Here is a 26,189-nt window from a genome sequence, read left to right on the forward strand (position 1 = left end):
AGCAAACTCGTTTCATGGCACCGTTCCAAGGTCTTTATTCACAGATGACTTTGATCTTCATGTTTACTCGACACTTCAAGACAATATTTGTGTATCCCCTTAAGATCAGGTGTCTCCCTTCAGAGCTGGATGGGACTTGATCCACTCACACATGCTTTGATGCAAACTAGAAATTCAATTGGCCACATGCAGGCTGTGATTTGTCGAGGGAATAAGCGTGGGGATCTACCCCTTTTTGGCTGAATTATTTCTGTAGTGAGGTAGATAAAAGCTCCCCCTTCAATAACAAGCTTTACAGAAAATTGAATTACCACGTCCAAAGATAGTATGGATGCTAACTCTCAAGTACCAAGAGTATGGCCCCATTCACAGGACAGATGTTTCATGTGAAAATACATAGTTTTTGGCATTTTTGTTTCAGAAAAGTTTGACGTTTACACAGCAACCTTTTGAAAATGACACAGAAATGACAGACGCTGAAAACTATGTAGTTTTCATGTAGCGCCACTAGTGAGTGCACACAAGCCTGCAGAGAACAACACGTTCTAAACATTAACAATGGGAGTACATTCATATGGACAGTTGGATTGTCATTACGGTGACTTTCAACTATAAAACTGCCAAGTCCCAGGAGAATGTGGACTGGGAGTCATGACACTCTGAACCAAACAATATTGTTATTGTCCATCAAAATAACTGTTTACTATGGCCAAGGTGCGCATGCACAGCAGCAGCAGTACTTCAGAAAAGTTGCCTTTTCCGCCATCTTCATGGAAATGGAGTAGGAGCATTTTCCAAATGTTCCACCATGGGATGTATTGTTATCAGCACCTTTGAGCACCATTGGTATGTAAAGAACCTCATTGCATATTGGGACAATGCACCCAAAAAGAAAGAACATGCATCCATCTTCTAAGTCAATTTATGTAACTTCCTGTTTGCGGGAGCCGTACTGTGGGCAAAGTCACAGTTATCCCACGACAAGTCTCCTGAATAATCAATCAAAGTATTTTTTCAGGCAAAAAAACCTAATATTGGACAGTCTCACGTCCTCAATGTGTCCTTTCAAATCATTTAACCCATTACATATGGCCAAAGATCATAGGGAACCAATGACAATGTTTTAATTTGCCGCCTGACTTTCAGGAAGTCATCCTGAACTTTTTGTTGCAACAATTTGAAGATCTAAAAAGATCTGAAAACATAATGTCTTTTTCATCTAAAAAAAATATACTTACTCTAATAAGTAAGTGAAGCTTAATATTTAATAGTTTGATGCAGCTTGTTTAAGTAATGGAAATTTGTCAAACTACAACTGTTGCCCTGAAGGAACAATGAACCATTATATAAATTTACACGAAGCAACACTGCACCATTATGGGATATGCATGTTTTGTTATACATGATGTTTAAAAGCATAGTGTACGTCATAATTTTGTTTTGATCTTTTCAAATGAATAAAGATAAATAAGAAGTTGGTTGCAATAAAGCAAAGATGGACTCTCACTGTCCTCTTTTGACGATACTTTGAAAATCCTATTTGCATATCATTTCCACGCGTTAAGCTTTTACAGAATGAATAGAACTCCTTTAAGAAAAAGAGGGACAATCTCACACTTCCAGCTGACAATGGTGAAGGTTAATCAGATTTACGGTAAGTATTGATGATTTGGACTGAATGTTCCAGAAGTAGGTGGTAGAAAGCACAGGGGTCTTAATTTGACTGTGAAAACTGGCCGTTTGAGTGGAGAGGGGAATGGGAAGGTGCAAATAACGTGAATGTAAGGGTTAGAAAGAAACTGTGGTGCACAGAATGTGTAATCAGAAACACTACAAATGCCAAAATCTCATAAGGAAAGATAAATCGGACAAAAAGGAAGTACATATTAAAATGAACTAGTTTGACGATCACAATCTACGGTTTGTTTTGAAAATGGTTCAACTATTTGTAGAAATGTGTTTAAATGTAAGGAATTCTGAACTGAATCTCTGAGACACTCAAGTGATGCGTCATGATGGCTGACGAAAAGCAAGAAAAACCTTCCCTATTTGTTAAGATTATGTTTATTTTGTCAATTTTTCTGATCAGACTTCCTGAAGCAGTCTTTCTCAAAAAAAAAAAAAAAAAAAGGTACAAGATGTCCACCCAAAAACGTTCCCCAGTAACATCATCATTGAATGTAATACTCTTTTCCAACAATGAGAATGGGAATAGCAAACGTAAATCTCCATACACCGTGCCACTCATGAAATGTTAGACATATTTCAAGACTTTTCCTCAATCTTGAGTCTCGCCTCTATCACAGGTCTGGCTGTGGCATTTGAATAAACTGAAATCAGCATAAGTTTGAGGACAATAGACTGCTTAGCTGTGACACCTGCTGTCTACAGAGGAAGATCAGAGGCAGGCGGGTGATCTGCTCCTGACTGACAGGCCGAGTCCTCTCCCTCCCTCCCCTTCTCCTTCTAATCCCTGTGGTGTCGCAATGACGAATGATGAAATCTCTCAAGAGTTACATTAAAGAAGAGGAAGGGGAGAAATGACCTCATTAAAGCCGGCGGTAGCGTCAACAACGGCGCTGCGCGCGTTTCTCAGCGAGCCCCGCAGTCACTCTGCACATCCCTGCGCAGCCCCGAGAACACGGTGGGCTGGAAATGTAAGCGTGATGAAACCGAAACACACGCCGCAAATGATGAAACTTATTTGACATTGCGGTGGGATTGGAGGAGGAGAGTGAGGAGGGTTTTGTTTTTTTCTCCTGACTTTAAAGCACCTCCACGAGGCCACTGTCAAGATGCTAGGATCACCAAGGGCTAATGCAACCAGATCCAAAACAAGGTAGCGCATGAAAATATCAATGCTAGGAAAAAGGGAGATTATGATGACCAAGTGGTCCAACACAAGATTTAAAAACAAAACAAATATATCGATGTATCCAAACTGGATTCTTCTCCACGTCTTATTTTCCTCAATAGAAAACCCAAATCCAACTGCCTGTTCTCTATCTGCCGGCATTTAACTTAGAACCAATGTGGCTCATTACAGTCTAATGATCACCTTCAGGATGACACTGTCAAACATTTTGCTGCTTTGGAAAAACTTCAAGAGGGTTCAATTATCGAGGTTTTGTCCATAACTGCATGCACTGATGTCGCATACTCCAACTCATCTAGCCCACGCGATCAAAGTTGCAGCTGATCCAAATTGACAATGACCAAAAAGCAACACACAAAACATAGAAACTCCGCACAAGAGCAGCTACAAGATCTTCCTGCGGGTCAAATGTCATGCAGTACATCAGGTACTGTCGACATAAATTGCTACTTGACACACCAACGCTATTAGGATGTCATAATAACATTCGGTAGATGTATTTTTCTGTGGTTTAGTAGTCATAACTGTTGGTCTAAAGTCAACTGGAGGAAGATGCTCTAAAATCTGAACTTTCTAAAAAGAACTGATCTACTAACTAATAAAGAGAAGATACCAAAACAAAAGGGATAAACTACTAAGCGACCACAAGTAAGACATGCAACATTGCAACTGCCTGGGGAGAGAGGAAGTATGGCTCTGCTGTGCCTGTGTGATTATTGTCTGTCAGCCCAGCTCAGGCCTTTGGTGTGCTGGTGTAATCCAGATTACGAAGCAAGAAGGACATCGAACTGTCGCTAATGAACATTCCTATACAGTCTGTTCTGGGTTTCCTAGACAAGCTCCATGAAACATGCCAGCTAAACCCATGGGTTGCTTTATCCCTGAAAACATGGTCTAATGTTGTTCAAAAATATCAACTCCAAAGAGAAATGTTGAGCTGGCCTGCATTCCATGCACTCCTCCTCCCAGCTCTGCTGGATCATAAATATAAACAATGGACCAAACGAGGAATCACCTCCACCTGTAAGATCACAAAAAAAATAGAGTGTAACCTGTGCATTGTTCCTGTCTGAATAGCATAGTATTTTATTTTACCATTGTTAGTATTTACATGACAATGGTGTTCTGGGCCATTGAACATTATAAGCAGCTCCCAAGGTAAATATTTTCAAAAACCCTTCAACTCTGTTAACGCAAGACAACCTTTCTGAAATGCTGCTCGTTGGTCAAAATTAATGTTTACCTCCAGAGAGTCCTGACTTCCAGTCCATATTCTCCTGGGACTTGGTAGTTTTGTAGTTGACAGTCACCGTAATAACAAACCAGCTTGGTGGTCTATAAATATGAATGTTTGTGTTCTCCCATTGTTAATGTTTACAGCGTATTGATCTTTGCAGCACCAATCCATGGACTGACATGCTTACGAGATTGTTTTCAGCATTTGTACCATTTCCCGTGGAAACGGACTTTGTCCCAAAAAAGGTTTATGATACAACGCAAAAACAATGCAATGTTATTTGTGTTGATCCATTTAAAGCAAAATGAGTTCAGCTCAATAATAACTGTTAAGCTAACACAAAAGCTAACTTGTGTAAATGTTTATAGCATCAACTTCCCATAACACTTTCAGTAATATCCCTGTTACACGTCAAACCATCATCATGGCTCATTTTTGTAAGTCTTCACATTTCATTTTTTTTTTTACTTACTAAATGTAGGTCATATATTCCAGTGCCACATGTCAGCTTGCCGATAACGCTCCCAAACTCGATAGGAACCTCTGTCAGGGAAATTGGAGAAATGGCTCCTGCGTCTGCTGCTGCTGCCTCAGAGATGTTCCCAGCACTGCAGCTGTGATTATCAGCGGCGGCTGAAGGCGCGCATAGCCAGCAGGTTTCCACTGATGTGCTAAATAAATATATAAGACACTTGTTTTAATTACTTCTTCCAATTAAGAGCGTTCTCCTCTTGAGGCGCCGCGGCCACGCTGAGAGGATGAGCGGAGGCAGAGTGGAGAGGGTCACACAGCCCGGCATCTCATGGGTTCAAAGGGAGGCAGAGACCTGCTGCACACACACACACACACACACACACACACACACACACACACACACACACACACACACACACACACACACACACACACACACACACACACACACACACACACACACACACACACACACACACACACACACACACACACACACACACACACACAACCGCTGTCTGCGCAGCTTCATTCTTAACGAGGACCGAGTCCCCAAACATGCTCCCCCACAACAAAACACAGCATCCAGACGACAGATGCTCTTTGAAGAGCAGTCACACATCCACACACTGACAAAAATAAATCTCAAATTCGAAGATTTTCATCATGTCCAATCGGGATTCTAATTGTAGTATGCATATTTTGTCACCATCATTTATTCAAAAGAGTGCTTCTGGAAAAATAATCTGATTTTGCTCCTGCCAGCAGTCAATAACACAAGAAATATCAATGCAAATCAAATCTGAATTCTCTACAATAGAATCGTATAAATCGTATAAATAAAACACATGGATAGAAAATACAGGAAGTAACTCTAACGTTGATGAAAGGTTTTCAAAGAGTTTTTTTTTTTTTTTTTAATAATTAGGCCTTTCTGCATCAACTATGAGTTTGCATGTTCTAATGTGTCTGTTTCATCTCAGTGGTTTGGCTTCCTTGTGTGTGACTGTTTCTCTGGTTAGCCACCTCTTACTGTCTAGCATCCTGTCCAGGGTGTTTCCTGCCTTTGGCCCCGTCTTGGCAGAGAGAGGCTGCAGCTTACCATAAGTACAGTCTGGTGAGAGCAGCTATTAGAGATGCTATGACAGTAATTCAGTTCAGCTGCAGACCTGGTCTTCCTGCTTCTATTATTTTCTTCACCAAGTTACTGATATACCAGGAGGTGCTCACCTGCAAGCGTGGAGAGTTGTTCTAATTCTTATATGAGATATAATATATGATATTTCCATATGCATGATGGCATTTTTGTGTCCGTCAAATCATTTGTGAGTGTATAATTAGATTTTTGTGTGTGTATCAATAGTTGTGGATCAAATTTGAACATGTGCAATATGTATTGTCTGTGTATGCTTCAAAGGAGCTGTGGGTTTTCAGCACTATTCTACAAGTCCACCCCACTCGAGATGAAATTATGTGGCTCCTGAAGTAATATGTGTTTAACACCCCTGATCTATGCTCACTCTTGCCTGCGTCGTCTCCTTTGTAAAGCATTCATGAACACTAAGTATTAATGCATGTATTTTTTTTAATTACCTGAATGTCCTTCGGAATCAATAAAGCCCATTTATGTAGCACAAATTAAACTACATACACTCAAATATTAATATGAACCAGAGAATGCACTAACATCTCATTATATATAAAAATCAATACACGCATATCTCTACACATACAAGTAATTTTTCTACTAGGGTATCCCTATACTGTAGATAATGCACAATAAAACATGGATATGTCCCAATATGTTTGAGATGTCTCTTGGCAAAATAGTAAAAAACAATATACTCCATAAAATAGTAAAATACACTTTATTGTATACAAAACATAGGCTCCAAACTCTTAAATTCATAGCAGGCTGTTTTGTTTACAGTTTAAACATCATCTCAACCTTCTTGGAATTGCATTTCTAGGTGAGTGACAATAAAATCTGCCCAGACGAGCAGAAAACGCCGGTCATAAATCATAAAAAATGGCACGCTATCATAAAACAGGGCCTCTGTATATTGTTGAAGTCAAATCAAAGGGGAAAAGAGGATCTAATGTTGAAGTTAAATGGGGAGCGACAGCTGCAGAGCGCAGAGGATAGTAACAGTAGTCTGGTGCTGACAGGCAGGAATCAGAGGACAGATGTTGCTGTAACTCAGCACGAACACGAGTTATTGTCCCGACTGCTGCTGAGCGTCCTGCCCTGCCCTCTGCCATAATGACCCATGTCCAATGGAATGATGACACCGCCCCACACACAAACACACACACACACACACTCACACACAGGCACACAGACACACAGACACACATGCACACATTTTACTGACCTGGCAACAACCGGGACTTTGCAGGAGCTGCACGCCCATATTAATCCTGACACAACATGAATGTTTCTCAACCCCTGGCTATTATTAGAGCTGTGTTTTTTTTCTTCAAGGAAGGGAGGGGAGCTGCAGCCTTGATAGAATATTTCCTCATGCATTTGCTTTAAGTGACTGTTGGAATAAAATACCATTTTTTGCACAAAGTGGCTTCTAAGCTCTTTGAGGGAAACATTGTCAGTTCTGAAAAAGTCAAGAAATTACATACTGGCTATATCAATCTTGTTTTATGAGAACCATACCGTTATAATAAAAAATCAAAAACAATTTGTGTCAGCCACAATTTTGCTGAAACTACTTTTATTACAAAGGCTGAAATCACATATGCACACTTTTATATGAGCACTGCATCCTTTCAAATAAATATACTGGGTGCAAGATCCAATTTTCAGTGTAGTTTCATGTATAATTTACAACATGTGCAATAATGGAAAGAAAAAGCCCCCTTTTACAAGGAAGAAACATGTACCACACACTCAGATTTGGCAGGCATCCGCCTCCAACAGTTGGGAATAGTTAGTGTCAGGAATCCACAATCAGGTCATGTTACATGAACCACTCTGTATGTTTTTTTTAGATACCACTACTTGTTAAGTGTAATAGTTCTTTAGTAGCTTTTTAATAGAGCATGCACTGGATTCCACTCTAATTTTGGAGTCAAATCTTGCTGCGGTTCTGGTGTTGTATGTGTCATAGCCATGATTTTGTTCTGGCCATATTTCTTTTCCATTTGTCTTCTTGTGACATTTCTACCACCCAGTATTGGTATTGCGGCCTCCACAGTGACTCAGGACAGTCAAAGTACTTACAGTGCTCGTTCGCTCTGGTCTGCTTGTCATTGTAATGTTAGGGTTTTGGTCAGGCTTAGATTTTCTTTAAGCTCATCACTTTTATTCACCTTGACCCCGATCAACTCACCAGAGCACCCTAAAGTTACTATCCACCACATGCAAGATATATGATGGCAAATGCAGAAAACTTAATTAAGTTTGTCAAGTATGATAAGTTTAGTTAGCTTAGTATGATTCTTACCAGCAGATGTTATAACACTGGGAATATTTCTGCAATACAAGGCTGCAGCTTCTAGCACGGCTGCACTCTTTGACATGCATGTCTTATCTTCGGTTGTTCATGCTATAAATACATATCATGAGGTGATTTAATGACTATCTAGTTCTAGGGTTCAAATTTTTCGATGTAATCATGTAGCTCTCAGCAGGTTTGAGTAATTTACATACTGTAAGACGATGTGATGCACTTCTTTGCACTACGCTACAGAACTTGGCAGGTTAGAGTCAGACTGTAACATCAATCACTTCGGTGAAAAGCGTTCATTGCCTCTAAATAGCACAGTCAGCCCATGGAACAGATGCATTGTGTAGCAGATGTCAGTATACAACTTGTGTGTTATTGTTGACATGCCAACACTGACCAACTCTTTCAAACAAAGTTGAGTTCAAGAGCCATTAAACTAAGTGTTTATACAACCATCATGACCTTTGTTATATGCACCATAATTGGGTAACAGAGCTCACTTTTGCATGATTTAATTTCCCATATTTCCGTTTGCATTATTGTGTTGCATTTAGTTTTTTGTTATTTAATGAAGTGAAATCAGACTGAATCTATTAGCAGGCATTGAAATCTATTAAAGCCTGGACCTTGTTGTTGGCAGCAGCAGCAGCTGTGGTTTGGATGGTAATGTTGCATTCATGTGCACATTTCCGATGTGGTCATTTTTCAGACTATCGCATGCTTTTTAATCTGAATGTGAAAACATAAAGGGATTGGTCCGACATCACACTGTCGGACAGGTTTGAGGACGGTCGTTGTCGTGGTTTTGTGATCAAAGGCAAGCTGCGAAAAACTCTCCAGGACCAGAGTTGGACACTCGTCTACTGTTCTGCTGGTTTTAAAATTCAGGAAGCCATTCTGCAGAGCTTGGTGGGATTCATTCGAATCAGGTAAGATGAAGGCTAAGTTAATAGAGTGGGTTGTTGGTTTGACTCCCCATCTCATTCTGCCTATACAATTTCCACTTGTGAGAGAAAGGGAGGTAAGAACACCAAATACTAAACAGATCCTGTGAAATGCAGTCCAGAATGTTGAACAGCCCAGAACATTTCAAATTGTTTGGTTCTCATGCCACATTACCAGATCCACTTAAGTCCCTAAATAAATTCTCAACATGCTCCATTGTGGGTGGTCATTCTTCCTGAACATGCAAAGCTAATTCTCCTGCTTTTTTTGGTGCATCAATCACAAAACCATCACTAAACGGGGGATGGATGCTGAAGGTTCTTTAAACATGCTGAAAATAATCTGTTTTGAAGATATAAAATGAAAAAAGAGGATTGTTTTTATGACTTTATCATTTATCTGTTACACATAAAGACTTCCCCACAGGCCAGTGGTCTGCCCATGAGACATGTGCACACACCAGACTAATGAAATGCAAAACCTGGCTGATACGTTGAATTCACCAGAAGATGCAGAAGTGATGCCAACATGCCTGCTTTGCGGAAAAGTGCACTTGAGCCCACACACCGTAAAATACCTGAAAACAGGACCGACTGCCGTGGCCACGAGAAAATGCTACATTTTGTGAAGTGTGTGGAGGTGGGCTCAGTCGAGAGGAGGGCGGGGTGCAGAATATAACCCATAATCCTTGTAGGTCGAAATCAAAATGTTTAACAAATCGACTGCCTGTTTATTACATTCCTCCTACGGCTCACATGCACCCCGTCACTCCGAACATGCTCGGGGAAAAGCGTGACTAAACAGCTAACAAATCTCAATTTCCTGATAAATGACTCCTGACAAAGCACAGAGCTGCTTTGATATCTTTCCTGGAAACATTGCGGATGGTTCTTAATAAGATCACCTCGTCTCGGAGTGCTGCTTCTGTGGGAGCCTTGCCAAACGGTCCAACATTTGAAAGTCAGATGAGAGGAAGACTTACACACACACACACACACATACACGCACATGCAGGCAGTAATGCCAAACCACACTTTATTAGCAAGTCCAATGTGTGAAGGTGAGGTATGAAACGGTGGCTTCGGGGAACGGGCCTGTCACAAGCAGAAGATGGAACATTCTCTTCTCCTCTATTAATCTGACTAAATCTCTGCTGCTTGACAGGTTTGTTGATCTTTAAACCTGTAATGTGGCTGCCCCAGCACATCATAGAACCATAATGGAGAACACATCTGGAATTCTGCCTCTACAGCTGCACGTGAGCGTGCCATCAGAGGTTCGGGAAGACGTCAACGACTCATCACAAACCACGGATGCAAAGCCATGAAGACAAACATATTTGCATTTTGATTGCATTTCTTCTTTCAATGCAGTGAAATCTTTTAAAGATGTACTTCTGAAATTGTTTAAGGAGCAACTGTTGGAAGCGTAATAATTAATTTCCACTGATTTCTCAGAGGTGCTAATGTATTAGCGTGTAATGGCTACAATGAAATGACATGCCTTACATGGGTTAGCATTATTCTGGTGAGCTTCAGCTGGAATCCAAGAATGGGATGGAAATGAGGTGACTGCAGCTCGAGTCATTGTCCAAACCCAAGGTTGGAGGTTTGATTCTCCCTCTTGCCCAAACCATGTGATAAGGAGTCCTTGCGTAAAACAATGGACCCTAAGTTGGTCCCATTCTGTGTGAATGACTGTGTGTACAAATAAATGATGATGCAAACTGTGCTCAGACAAAACAATTAGCTGGATTTCAACATCCATCCTGGTTTGCTGTGAAAGTGGGAACTTCCCACTTCGAATGTTGGGAATTTCAGAAAATTCCCAGAAAGTAATTCAACAGGTCATTTATGCATTTGGAAGAGAAACGGTGTTAATGATGTATTTTGTAGCGGCTGCACAGTGGTTAATGCTCTCACCTCATAGAAGGTCAAGGGCTCAAACACAGGCAGAGCAGTGAGGTTAGGTTGGTGCGAGCACGAACGATTCTGCCACGCTTGAGCATCAAGCACCTTTTAACCTGAGTGTCATTTTGCTTAATGAAGTATTTCCAGATCTTATTCACAACACATTATAACTTGCGGCTGCAGCAAAGCAGTCGCTGTATCTGACAGTTGTTGATGAAGATGAGCTGAGCTGTCAAGCGACGTTCTGTGTTTACCAGTCAGTCTACATCCCCACCCTCACCTATGGTCAAGAACTCTGGATCACCAAAAAAAAAAAAAAAAATTAGATGGAGGGTACAAGCATCCAAAATTTGTTTTCTCAGCAAGTTGGTGGTTGTCACTCTTCGTGATGGAGTGAAGAGCTCAGCCACGCTCGTCCACATTATGAGGAGCCAGTTGAGGTGGTTCATCTGATCAAGATGTCCCCCGGTCTTCTCCCTTTAGAGGTTTACCAGGCACATCAGACTGGGAGGAGGCCCCGAGGTCGGCCCCGGACTGGCTGGAGAGATTATATTATAGCTATATATTATTATTATGATTATATCATAGCTTGTAGTTCCCTCTGAAGGGCTGGAGGAAGTTGCAGGGGACAGAGATGTCTGAGTTTCTTTACTGCCACTGCAACCCCATATGGACTAACAGGAAAGTGAACGGAAGGGAAGGGAAGGGATTGATATGTTGTTTGCCCGGTGATTGACTGGCAAACATGTACCCTGCCTTCGTCGATAGTAAGCTGGTATCAGCTCCACAATCAAGTAACCCTGAACTGGATGAAGCGAGAGAGAATATGGATGTATGCATTCTATAATAGACTAGTCTTACCACAAGTCAAAATAATCATGAGCCTAACATAGATGCTTTGCTCAGTCTAACAATTTTGCCGTTTAATATTAATATTGACTTCACAAGAATTACATCAGCAGTCTATTGGCTCAAACATGATGACAACATTGCATGTCACTTATTGTGGGCCATTTTCCTTCATCAGGCCAAGGTTTTTAACTGGGCACAGGAAATTTACGCATTTGCAACTTCCACATTCTCAAGCCTTACCGGATGGAGATAAATTTGCTTAAATGGGAAAAATATGTGTGCGTGAGAAGGGGGGTGGGCGTGGGGGGTCCTTTATGGTGCAAATTTATGAGACACTGCTATCTCCCATTTGTGTGTCAAACATGTGCCCTGAAGGCTGAGACTTCACGGGGCCTTGGCTTTCTGTAACTATCCTATTATTGAGCTCATTATTTGGTGGTCAGCCAATAGCACGGCCCATCAAACTGTCAGTCATTATGAGGTAACTCACAGCATTCGCGCAGCTACATGTCCCAACAGCACCGTGTATCAGTTGTTGGGAGGAGAGCAAAACCAGTGACAGGTGTGTTAGCCTGGTAAACAGAGTTGTCTCTAAGCAAAGGACGTGCTCACCAGTGAAGAGGCCACAGGCCAAAAAAACGGTCTCCTGGTGCCTCCATGAGCAGATCTTCCTGACAATCTGTGCTCTTGTTGCTTTCAGGTTCCCATTCATTCACGTTATTTTATCAGAGATCAACTATATAGATGATAAATATAAAGAATTCCCTTTATCTCACTTGTGGTTTAGATGACCAACTATTAAAAGTGGATAATCTTGTCTCGTTTGCTCATCCAGATGTTAGATGGATGGAAACAAAATGCATGCCAAAAGTTTTTACACGCTAATGCAACTTTCTCAGTTTCCACAGTGAATGCTGTGACCTGTGCTGAAGACATGTCGGAGTAAAGTGGTTTATCAGCTGATGACTCAACAGTTTATAAATATATAGGGGGAGTCGAAGCACTGTCAGCAAGCGATCTGTTTCATGCACCGGCACTAAAAAAGGAGAGCTTGTGCACTGATGATCTGCTCCTAAAGCTCTTCACATCCCATGTCTGCTCCATTTAGGGGATTCTGTTCTTTGACGCGTTCACGATTCAGAGTTGGTTTAAAAATGGACAAATAAAATGTCTCCAAAGAGACTTTATAGGTGTCAGTAAGTTTGGGTGTTTTCTTCGATGGTTTGTAGAGTGAGCCATCTTTGTGTATTTGATCAAAACACTGAAGTGGTTGTGATGGATTGTGGTTATGAATGGGTGATTTTGACAATGTAAAGAGCTTTATGAAGTGAAAACTGAATAAAGTTTTATATACAAGTGAAACCATTCGTATTACCGGGATTAAGTTACTTTCCCAACCTTGTACTTCACAACTGTGTAATACTGTGAGGATAACTGTAACACTCAGTCTCCCTGCACCACAACCGAGGTGAAATCCCTGCACCAGTATGCAAAACCTGAGCTAAATGATGTGAAGAAGGTTAAATCGAAAATATTACAGAGCATGGCAGGCAGTACACAACCTCACACCATTAGCAAACATCCAATCTGTCAGAGTGAGCACAGTGAATGTTGTGCAGAATTTACCTTCCTCTGTGACATATGCACTACATTGGAGATGTCATAATCACCTTTTGACTGCGTGATTCGCAGATCCATTCATTTCTCACATGCAGCTGAGCACACTTCCTCCTGTGGCTTTAACATGTTCCATAAACCAAAGGAGAAGCTCAACATTTACTTTCAAGTGGCTCTAGAAGAAAAAAATCAACGTGCGTTCAGCAGGTGTGATAATAAACACTCTTACAAAAGTACAGTTGTTTTATATGGTTTTGTTTAATTGATCTTAGACCAGCGTGTGTGTGTGTGTGTGTGTGTGTGTGTGTGTGTGTGTGTGTGTGTGTGTGTGTGTGTGTGTGTGTGTGTGTGTGTGTGTGTGTGTGTGTGTGTGTGTGTGTGTGTGTGTGTGTGTGTGTGTGTGTGTGTTGAGGCTTGGAGGGACCACGCCGCATCACAGACGTCAGATAGCAGCTGCAGGGCTCGGGCAGGTGGCAGTGTGGAAAGGATTTTTATAGAAAACACCCTCCATAAAAGCAGCATGCCATTACCTTTACAGCTTCATGTAGATCTGTGGAAACACGAGCAATGAGAGACCCTCGACGGCCCGACCAGTCAGTAAATGCTGAAAAGAAAAATACACAAACATGTTAAAACAGGGATGCAGATGTTTGGACGAACGAGGAGCTGCTCATCTTTCACCGCGACTGTAAATCTGAACAATCAGGAGCAGGGATGACACTGCGGTGCGAGAAAGATCTGAAGAAAGACACTTTTATCCTTTCAACATCGTGCTAAATCACTGAAATCTTTCCTTGGCAAGGTACAACAATTATCAGACCATTTGAGCATTCCTGCGTTTGTGTCTGTGTGTGTGTGTGTGTGTGTGTGTGTGTGTGTGTGTGTGTGTGTGTGTGTGTGTGTGTGTGTGTGTGTGTGTGTGTGTGTGTGCGTGTGTGTGCGTGTGTGTGCGTGTGTGTGCGTGTGTGTGCGTGTGTGTGTGTGTGTGTGTGTGTGTGTGTGCGTGTGTGTGTCAGCTGTGCAATCACGCAGGGTTTTATTACAGAGAGGTAAATCAACACAGAAGTGAGGAAAGAATTTATGGTCATTATTATTTATTGGAAAGAAGGCATTTGTCAACACACACGCACACGCGCACGCACGCACCCACACGAAAATTCATATCTGGAGACGGGAATCTGCAGCCACGTGTCAGTGAGCAGGGCACAACACATAACTGCTCCCAACCAGATGTCGAACTTGGACTCATAAAACATTGTGAAAACTACGGCAGATCCTCAGGGGAAGCCGTCGCTGCGTTATCGCTCTTTTATAGTTGCACCTTATTAAACAATTAAACACTTTATATGTAACTTCTGGGGTGGTGGGGCCTGGAAATTGCTTGAGCAACTCTTTCCTATCGGGGGAGACTTGATGTGAGGGTGTGCGCGCAGTAAATACGGCAGATCAAAGTTGAACCTGTGAAATAGCGACAGAATCGCTTTATGGTTTTCAATAAAGACTGAGCCTAAAGGAAGACTTCACGACAAGGAGAACAGCTGCTGCGTTGTACAGTTATGTTGTTTCGCTTGAAGCTGCACCTTCAAAACACATATGTGATCCCACACTTTGAGCTTTCAGCTGATATCTTTTATTGACATAAATATATGGATGATATTTCATCCAAACAGTCCATATTGAGTAAGTCAGTGAAACTTAGGCACTACATAGTTACTTCATTGTTGACTGAAACAAGTAAGTAGCTACTAACTTCCATCCGTTTCTCTGCACTAGGATGTCTTAATGATGATTGAGTCACTCATTAAGACCAGTTCATACTGCATAATCAGAGATATTTCTCTCTAAACTGAATCACTGGTGTTAAACATCAGGTCTGTGGTCCAAAACCCACCTGCCAAAAGAAAAGTAGTGATGATGAAGTAATGAGAGCAGAGTTGAGACATCAGTGATGCCAAAGTGAAAGCCGGCTGTCGTTTTAGTAGTGAAGTAGCATCAGCATCAAAGCCATGCAGTGAATGTGTTTCCATGACAACATGTCAAGTGAAAACGTACGTTGCAGAAAAGTTTCACGTTGACACAGCAACATTTTCAAAATGATATCGATGTACACAGAAACAGCAGACATGCTGAAAATGTTGTAGTTAGAATGCTACAAGTTGGTGCTATTGGTTGTTTTCGTAATGACGCCACACACACGCAGCAGAGAACAATACGCTATGAAGATTAGTAATGGGAGTACACGAACATTCATACGGGCAGTCGACCAAGTTGGATTGTTATTACAGTGACTGTCAACTATAAAACAAGTCCCAGGAGAATATGGACTGGGAGTCATGACACTCTGAATGACATATTGTTGTTATTGTCCAGCTACTCACGTACATCCAGAACAGTTTACGATGGCCCTGGTGCACATGTGAAGTAGAAAAGGGGTGTTTGCCTCCGTGTCCACGGAATAGGAGCTATTTTCAAATAGTTTAGTTTTCAATGGCTCCGAGCAGAATCTTCATGTAATCAGACACATAGAACACAACAAAAGTTCCCTTTTCTCATTTGAAATTATTGCTGTTTAAAGGGGCCCTGAGTTTGTCATGTATGCCAACATACTCTCGTGTCGCAGATACCTTGATGACTCCAAGTTTTCAAAGTTCCTCTAATAGGTCGCATGAGATTTGTTCTCAAGTCAAGGCACGCATGCATATCTGACAAATCCTTTCAAACTCTGATGAGACCAATAAACACATTTTCCAAAAAGCCACATCTGCTTCAGGAGCGTGGTTGTTTTCCACAGTACTGTGTGAACATCAGGTGCAACCTGGAGGATGGAGCAGGTATCAGGGGGACGTGGAGCCAGCCAAAGAGAAGTCATGTATTTTAAATTAGACACAGAAAGATTTACTGTTGTTATTCGTGTTCAGTAGTCACATTGCTGTGGTCTCACTGGAGTTATTTTTGGGAGGGAAGCTAACTTCAAGGCATAATGGGAAAATCTTGGTGGGTAAAATGTAGGTTAATAAATCCTGTATGGTTTCCTTGGGAAATGTAAAGAGTGCTGCAGAGGTACATGCAAAAATCTGACATCAGGTGCTGACAGAAATGCAAACAGTAAAGATAAATACTATATCTAACAGTGTGTACTTCCACTCTTTTTCCGCAACGGGCAGCTGCTTTCATTAGTTTTTATCTACAAGTAAGACATTACAGCTCATTAAATCTCACAACCGTGTGTGATATTTTCTTTCTCAGAGTAAATTAGGTTGCCTAACCAAGGAAACCATGAAGCAGCCTTGTTTGTGAGCCTTTCCTTGCAGCCGATCTTTAATTTGCAGGGATTCTGTTGTCAGCTGCTGCTGTTGATGTTCTTTTAATAACATGTGAACGCATTTTTAACATGGAGCTTGTTAGCTCGCCCCCCCCCCCCCCATGCACATTACTCACATCTTTTCACAACAAACTTTTTTTTTTTTATTGTTTGAGCAATTCGCTGCTAAGAGCCTACATGACCACTTGCAGCAGATTTACAGCGAACAATAATGTGATCATCTCTGATAATGTAGTTATCATTTCGAATGTAATCAAGCCTTTGAAGTCATTTAAATACATATCATAATAACTGTTTGTCATTTCCTCAATAAATTATGACATTATTGTTGCAAAAAAATAAATAACTAGCAAATAATGTAAAAAATACACATAAATAGTTCAATTTCTTGGAAATAAGTTTTTTTCTTGCAGTTTCTGTGCAGTTTGCTTATAAAAATAATTTTTTTTTTTTTTTTTAAATAGGTGTGCAGCACTATCTTAATTATGGTTGTAAGATTTAATTTGCATCTGTATTTCAATATTGTCATTATGTTAATATGTTTCTGGTTGCAAAAAAGATACTCCACGACAACCGTGCGACTGTTTGGAGGATGTAAAAACATAGAAACTCTCAATACGAGTGTGAGTCCCACATGGTGTAGTGGGGTTCACTGCAGCCTCTCAATGTACAGGCGCTCAACTTGATTGTGGGCCTTTCTCAGTAGAATTTGCATGTTCTTCCTGTCCATAATTGGGTTTTTCTATCTTCTACATTTTTTTTCAGTCCAAACACATGCATTTTATTCCAAACTCACAATGATGGATTAACATCAATGGTAAATGGAAGCAATTTATATAACACTTTTCAACTGCGCGAGTGTCCCAAAGCGCTTGACATCATTCACATTCACCCATTCACACACACATTCACGCACCACTTGAGGCTGCAGCCATGCAAGGCGCTGTCAATCCACTGGGATCCATGAGGATCCCAATCGAGCCATGTCACCAATCACAGAACATATTAAGGAATAGTTTGAAACATTCAAACAATAATATCTTGGATTTGTTTTTTAAATTTGTGTAACTAACATGACAATACATGACAACTGGGCTTTAACACCTTCATATATATACATAAACTATGATGTGTTTGGCTTTTTTGCCATAGAAACTCTCCCATTCCACCACAACATCACCTGACACCGACAATAACTAACAATGGACAAAATATGGATGTATTTAGCAATCTTTCTTATATATAACATAGTTAAACAGTAATACTGTGAGATCTGCCAGTAGGTTTAAGTGACATATTACAGAAGTCTATCTATCTATCTAATCTATTGACCTATCTATCTAATATTGCTATGCAAGTTTTCCACTTTGAAGTATTTCAGTGAGATAATCTCACCTAATGGACTCTATCTCTTTGCATAGCATAGCAATTGATGTAGCATGTTTCACTAAACTGGGGAATATATTTGATTAATTCAACATTCACTTTGGATTATGATTATGTTAAGAGTATTAAAGTTTTGGCGAGTAGAGTTTTCTCCATGATGTCCTTTATCCGATTTGAGTTTCTGGTTGTCTACGGCGCGTGAAGTGATCCTTGAAAGAAGCCTTCCTAAATGGCTTCTTGTTTTCAATGTTTCACTCTCTCACAGAAGAAGATTGATATCTTTCTTTTTTTTCATCTCGGTGGCCACTGCAGAGTGTGGTGCAGGAAGTGCTTATCACACTGCAGCACAAAGACAGACAGCACAACTCCAAATCTCTGCGCTGTTGTTTTAACTGGTGAAGGCGCTCCAATCCATCATCAGACCCTAAGACCCTGGCCTCATGTAACTATACGCATGTTCCTGGATTTGTCAAGGTCTCTCCAGTCTCCAGTCACATGGATGGCTTCTACGCAGCAGACAGGGAACAAGAGATGTGATGAGGTCACCCAATCCCCCGCCAGGGCAATAACCCACGGCGGTCAATGTAGAGAGGTTTGGGTTCGGTACGTTTGGGGTTGTGTTACGCTGAAGACACCGGGGGTTCGAAGGTGTTTTATAAGCAGCACGAGAGATTGACAACACCCTGGGAGGACATGAGAGGAAATGTGAGAAGGCTGCAGAAAATGCATGTTCTGAACCCTGCAGAGTACACGTGCTGGACCCAAAACACTCACACATGCACACACTGACAGGGTCACGTGTTCACACACACACACACACACACACACACACACACACGCGAGGTTCTTTTGATGTGTGGAAAGTTGCTTTACCTAAAAATAATTTGCCATAGTGACATTTAAATGAAAAACCTTCCAAAAAAAGCAAACCGTTGGGGTCAAGAGAAACTCTGGGAAAACCTCACTATGTTAGTTTTCTTAGCGATTTCACTTTTATTGTAAAATATTGCACTTGTTTGAACAAATAAACTGGATTTTAATCGTACAAAAAAAAGAAACACCGAAAGGAATTAGAAAAAAATATATAAAATGTCATCCTTTACAACAAAAACTGGGTGATGTTTATTAAAAAATAATAAACAAATAATACAAATTGTAGATCTTTTTGTAACACTGGAGATGGTCATGCTGTGTATCTGAAATAAACAATTCATCAAAACAATACCATATAATGGATACCATTCAAAAACCTGTTTATTTCTCTTTTTAAATGGTAATGCATTTGTGTGATTAGCAGCAAATTCTCCTCTCCTTGATTTGATGTGGCGCCACTATGTCTTTTTCCTTCAGACTTCAAACATCCAAGACACAAAAATGTATCAAAGAAGAAGCAACCTTATGGTTGCAAATCTCGTGCATCCCACAAATGCATGTTTCTTATCCTTTTTGTTCCGTTTATTGGTTAATGTAAATAATTCAAACACTAATTGAAGAGACACTACGACACTGTTGTTTAAATAAACCCTGTGTGAAATTTTAAATAAGCAGGGGAGACCCTATTAGAGGAGTTTTACTGTATGAGACCTGCCAACATCCAGTGTTTTTTTATGATAACAACAAACTACAAACCCTTGATGTTGTTCATCACAGCCTCAAAGAGGCTTTGATCATTTCATCCTTGCCAAAGACATAAGTGTCATTAGTGCTTTTCAAGGAAAATATTTTTCCTTCTCGTGAAAATGCCTTTACATCTCTTCTGCCACGTAGTCAGTCTTCCTCCGCGCGCCTACACGGTCCTGCAGATAAACGCTAAAGTGGTGGAGAAGTCCACAAATAGAGGAGCGCCAATCAAATAAGTCGCTGTCTTAAAGAGCCTCGAAGGTCAGTGTGATCGCCACTCAGCACGCTCCATCCCACTCTTTGCCCATCTCACCACTCAGACCGGGCTGAAGTGAAGCGGTTTGAGTGGGGTGGTGCAGAGGGCAGTGTTTTAACAGCAATTTAACTTGATGCCGGTGTCAAATGGCTCAATGGAAAGCAGTTGTTTTTTTTGGCATTTCCATCTGTAATGTCAGATTAGCTTTTCTTTTCAGTTAGAAATGGTTAAAAAAAAAAAAAAAAGATATATATAATATTCCAGCATAACGTGAAGTTTAATCATTTCAATTGAGGAAATGCTTAGAGTACCCTGGAATATTCTCTGCATTTTGGGCTTTTCTATAGTGAGCAGACCCAGCACAGGACTGACTTACTAAGGCTTCTTTTACATGACAACATTTCAAGAGAATAGATTTCACCTGTATCATGCTTTTTCCACTGATTTAATAGCCCAAGGCGCTTTACAATATTAGTCACATTCACACATTCAAGGCAATCAGTCCATCAATTGGGGGCAGTCTGGGGTTCAGTGTCTTGCTCAAGGATACTTGGACACAAGTACAGGTTGAGAATGAACCTTCAAACAATTTGAATGAGCGACAGAACGCTCTACCAAGTGAGCCATAACTGCCAGTTCTAAAAGTAAAATCATTGACATTATCTGAGTTTTATTTGCAGTTCGACAAACCCAAATCATGCATATCATGCATGTATTGTTCATTAAGACAAGTTTTCTTGTCTCAAAACAACATGTTTTACATGTTTTAACACGGACATATGGACTCACAAACTCCAGATCTCTGGTTCTGAACAAGAACAATGACAGATCCCAGAGGGAGCGATAAAACTGTAACTGTAATGCATTGAAATGACACTAAAATGCTTAAAAAGGCACTAAAACATACATGAACCGATCTCCAGATGAGGACATTGATTAATATCTCGTTTTCTTGTGTTGTTGCAAGCAGTTTTCATTTGTTCAGTGACAAATATAAACACTAGTGTTAACACTTTTATCCTGCTTTGAGAATGTGAAACGGTGATTTCATCGCTCCAACGATAATCCCTTCAAGAACCGCCATCTGATTTCTTTGAACCATATTCGTTAATTATTTTGTTTTACGAGCAAAAATGTCACAAGTGACATTCAAAGCAAACATTGTCATTAGGCTCGGCTGCATTTTATCTCCTGTGTAAGCTGGAGCACATGTGCATGCAGACATGGTAAACACGAAATTTACACTGACATCATTATCGCTACAAATCAACAACAAATGTTGGCCTCTACATTTATTCTTTTATTAATAACAAGTGTTACAGCCTTGTGAATTGCTAGCATGGATACGAATGTGATCTGTGTCTCTTCATTTAATGCCTCATATAATATAATATAATATAATATAATATAATATAAAATAATATAAAATAATATAATATAAAATAATATAAAATAATATAATATAATATAATATAATATAATATAATATAATATAATATAATATAAATGTTCTTGAAGGATTGGAATAGATAAATGTAAGTTTTGTATGGAAAAGGAATAATGAAAGACTTGGAAAATCTAAATACAATAAGTTCTAACATGGCATCAACCGGTGGATTCAAGGAGAACCCGTGAGAGATTTGAGGGTTCACAATATAGCAATACTACATGATCACCTTTCCCTAGAGATGGAAGTCTATTCTGACAAGTGTGCTCTTAGAATGAGAGGACTCTATTTCAAAGTGAAAGAAGTGGGGTGGGTAAAATGCTATTTGGATCTATCCAATGGCCTCATAAGTCATCAGATCTTTAACCAGCTGAACACTCAGGGAGGACTCGGGATCTCAGACACCATCCAGAAGAGTTTCACTGTTTGAGGCGTGCAGTGGCCTAACTTCACACTAAAACCCTCCACATGATATTTTCCTTTCATTTGTCACATCTCTAAGTGTGACTCTGAATCAAAGACATCCATGAAGCACATGGCAGATGGTACACGGAGACATTCAGTACTTTTCCACATGGCCTCAAGCAGTTTGTGTGCTTTATAGATGAAGGTCGCAAGCCAGATTGGCAGCATGCAAAAGAAGTGTTCGCAGTGGTACCACTGCTACTCTCATGCCTGGAGAATGCATGTACATGTAAATATATTAAAACAATTAGAAGAAAATTTCAACATTAAGTCTAAAATAAATAGTTGAAGGCAAACAAAAAGAAAGTTAGTAAGTTCTGAAGATAATAACATCAGTAGATCTTAAAAATTCTGCATCGATTTGACCCTTTTGGAGGTGTATGATTGATTTCTCAGTCCATAGAAAACTACAATACTTGCTATACTCATTAGAGGTAACAAATTGCCAGTCAGTCGTACTTTCTTGCTAACAGAACTTCTCTACGATGGTTTAGTCCATTTTATTCAAAATCTTCTTGCAGAAGACAAGACGTAGTAAATGTACATCTCGTAAACATAAAATTCTAAACCATTATAAATGCTAGAAAATGCAAATGCTACCACAAAGCAGAGAAATAATGCATTGCGTCCACATACTGTTCATTTCAGCTGCCCCATGACACCTTCTGTAGATCAACCATGATTTTCCAGGATGTCACAGCTGAGTAACATAAGTGTGACATTCACAGACATTCATATGGACAGACGACAAAGTCGGACTGTTATTACGGTGATTGTCATCTATAACCAGGAGAATATGGACTAGGAGTCATGACATTCTGGAGGAAAGATTGTTCTTATGGTCCATCTACTGAGCATGTGCAGAAGATGCAGTTACTACGGTCCTGGTGCAATGAAAAAGTTGTGTTTTCCCCCGTTTCCAGGGAGATGGAGTCATTTTCAAAAGATGCATTTTCAGTAATTCCGAGCACCATTGTCGTGTAAACAGACCCCAAAACACAACAAAATTGTTCGGTTTTCACTTGAAAGCCACAACTACGTAGGACGAAGTATCATCAGCTACACCTTACTGTTGTCACAGCCTTAAAACTGAACGTACTTTTACTTTCATAATAGAGAAAGGAAAGTCATGTATAGTCTGTTTTTAATGCTGCAAAGTCTACTTTCATTCTCCTATCCCAGCAACATCTGGAAATATAATCATTCATAGCGACACATCAATTAATGTGAGCTAATGTGCATATAGCCATTGTAGTAGCTTAAACAGTTGGGTAATCACCTTTGAGTAGTTGACATTGAAACTGTAAGTTTGTGCAGCTGTGATGGAGCACTGCTACTGCTCATTCTTTTAACATTTCAAACTCTGCTTGCTTTTGTCCAATCATTGGATGATTTGCCCACTTCAATCAAACTCAAGGCAGGTGTACCTGGAACCGGTGCTCTGCGCAGGTAAATCATCAACGCTGCAGGAGAAGTGCAATTTCTAATGTCAGTGAACACCAACCACAGGGAAGAAGAAATTTTGTCATGCGTGCTTAAGACGTCTGAACAGACGATCTGCCCCTCGCTGGCTGAATTCTATCAGATATTCTTCTCTGAAGCTGACGAGAAAAACGTGAGCGCTCCTTCACTGGGTGAGAAACCCGGAAAAGTGAGAGGCCCCTTTGATGGGTTCATCCCTCTCAAATGTTCCCTTAATCACAGACAATGAAGCCATCACAGCCGAATGAGAGAGGCAAATAGACAGACAGCAGAGATTCTTCACCTCTCTCTTTTGAAGCATTAGTCATTTTCTCTTTGCATCTCCATCATCCCGTGAATCCCCATTAAGTGATTCAGTCAGTGTAATGAAAGAGAAAGAGCCTGCAGCCATTGGCCTCGCGCAGAGACGAATGAATGGCTAGTCTGGACCATTTAAATGCCACCTCTCTTCCTGCAAGGTATATCCGCCAGGAGATAATAAGGGGCACTCGAAGGGTGGCCACATGAAAACAGCTCGTTACATGGAGACGCTTTGAATCGGTAGGTGTCTCGCTTTGTGCCGTCTGCTCGCACAGAAGTAACAAAAGAAAGGGGGAAGCGGCGTATCAAAAGGAGTCTGACTTTGACTGTGAATAAACAAAGACCTCGCTGGGTGTCTGGTTTGGATTTGAGTGGCTTTCTTTCTGCATCTGATGTGAAACAACACACAGTCCTTCAGATCCACTTGATGAGGGAATCAAGTGGGACTTGATTTGAGTGTGTGGGACTTCAGGAACGAAACGTGGGATGCACAAAAAATTGGAATACCTTAAAAAATAATGAATAAATGCCACAAAAAAAATACAATAGAAAAATGGAATTCAGAGGCATCCGAAATGCAACCTGAAACTCATTGATAAACACAAGTTGTGATTTTGAATGAAACAATTTGATAAAGTTAATAAAATGTCAAAAGTTGGGAAAAGAGTGTCGGCAAACAATCCCAACAGAATATGAATCCTTCTCACAATTACTCACTCCGATTTAATGAAATAACTGCATACAGTGACTGAACACAAAGCAGCTCATTTTTTATGATCAATACAGCTCCAACAACTTTAAATTCCAACAATTTGTCCTGTTCCCAACAGGCGTTCAGGTGCTTCCTGGATGTACAAAGAAAGTCCACAAAGGAAGCGTGTGAAGGTTGAAAACAGCACACAGGAAATGTGTGGAGCTTCACGAAGAGCTGGAACCAAGTGAAATGCTGCTTTCAGTCTGTAACAATCACAAAATATTAAATCAAACAGGACTGTATCGACCGAGGAGGACGGCAGTATTGAAAGCAAAAAAAGCACAAAAACGTTGATATTAATAGCAACTTTCAGAGATGCTGCAGCATCTTTCTGGGACACATTTCTATGGATTCATGAATTTAAAATGAAACTGGAAATGTATTGTAGCTGTTTGTTTATAGACCAATAAATGAAGCCCAGAAAATTATGTTTGGACTATCGACTCAGAAACACGGTGGAGGCACCATCATGCCGTGGGTCTGCTTGTATAGGAGGCATTAAAACATATGGAATCACCAAGACATATGTGAGAGATTGGGTCGAAAATAATCTGGTTTAATATAAAGCTCTTCAGTCTTTTAACCAGAAAACGAACCAAATCTCAAAAAGAGTGACAGTAACATTTCCAGCAATGAGTCCTGACATAAAGATAACTGGAAACTTTTGGAAAGAACTTGACCGAGCACTGCAAAAAGGACTGATGTAAGTTTTAAAAACATTTCAGAGAGAAGATATGAAAAGGATATTTTGCTGCTAAAGTGTATGCAGCCTTCAACACAAAAGATTCCATTAAATTGGTTCAAATGCTTGTTGACATTAAACGCTAGCACTATAAGTGGTGGACCTCCACCATCTCTGATGGACAAACGAATGAATTATTGGAGAAAAGGAGATAATTAATGTTTATATCAGTTTGTCAGAAAGGTAAAAAATTAAAAATACTGTATATAACTACATTGTCAACAACATGTCTTTATGATAGGAAAGTACAAAACATACTCTGTCTGATCCCGACTCTCTTTCATTTTTCAGGGTTAACCCCTCCAGGTCCTCGCTGCGGCAATTTCCACTGTTCCGAATGTCAGAGGTGGAAGGTCGGGTCAGAGTGAACCCTTCACATGTTAAACTGGCTAAAGTCCTACACTGATAGGTGGTTCGAGATCCAACATTGGAAAAGAAACACTCAATAGTTCAATAGTTGTTCACATAGTAGTTACATAAAGAAACAGCATGAGCACATTTATTTATTGTCTGTAAAAATAGCAAGTCAATGTATGATTAGAGAGTGACAGGTTCTCTCCGATGCACTGCAGTATCTCAGAAAAGACCGGAATGGGGGAGAACCTGTTATTGCTGACTGAAACTATAGCAAAAGTCCAGAAGGCCAGTAATGTGATGGATTTTTTTGTCTGCGTTCACGTGTGTGCGGTTTCATTACAAAAACAAAGAACAGCTCAAACCCTGGCCCAACATGAGAACCGCATCGTTTGTCAATGTTTCCATGTAAACGGACATCATTTTCAAATGATTTTCTAACGATGTGTTATTACTTGAAACGTTACCATGTGAACTTGACAAAAGCGTCTTGAAGACCTTTTCATGCAGTATCAAAGTAACACATATCAACAGTTGCTGCTAATTTGAACATCTGAGTTTATGGAATGGTGCAACCGCTATGTGTCACTTATTTGTATGTATTTGTGAATATTGATGCTGGATGAACATGAGTCTCCTTTGCTGTATGTTATTGGATACATTGCAACATTCACAGGGAAAAGCATC

General features: G+C 40.3%; 1 protein-coding gene across 1 annotated transcript in view; it reads right to left on the minus strand.

The window, feature by feature from the left end:
• cemip (cell migration inducing hyaluronidase 1) overlaps window positions 1-26,189 on the minus strand; it is a 215,541-nt gene that overhangs the window by 132,609 nt on the left and 56,743 nt on the right. Inside the window, exon 3 of the mRNA XM_080501910.1 lies at window positions 13,905-13,978. The gene's annotated coding sequence lies outside the window, so the exon portion shown is untranslated. The remainder of the gene's footprint in view (window positions 1-13,904; window positions 13,979-26,189) is intronic.

Source organism: Blennius ocellaris (assembly GCF_963422515.1).
Source record: "Blennius ocellaris genome assembly, chromosome: 1".
NCBI lineage: Eukaryota > Metazoa > Chordata > Actinopteri > Blenniiformes > Blenniidae > Blennius > Blennius ocellaris.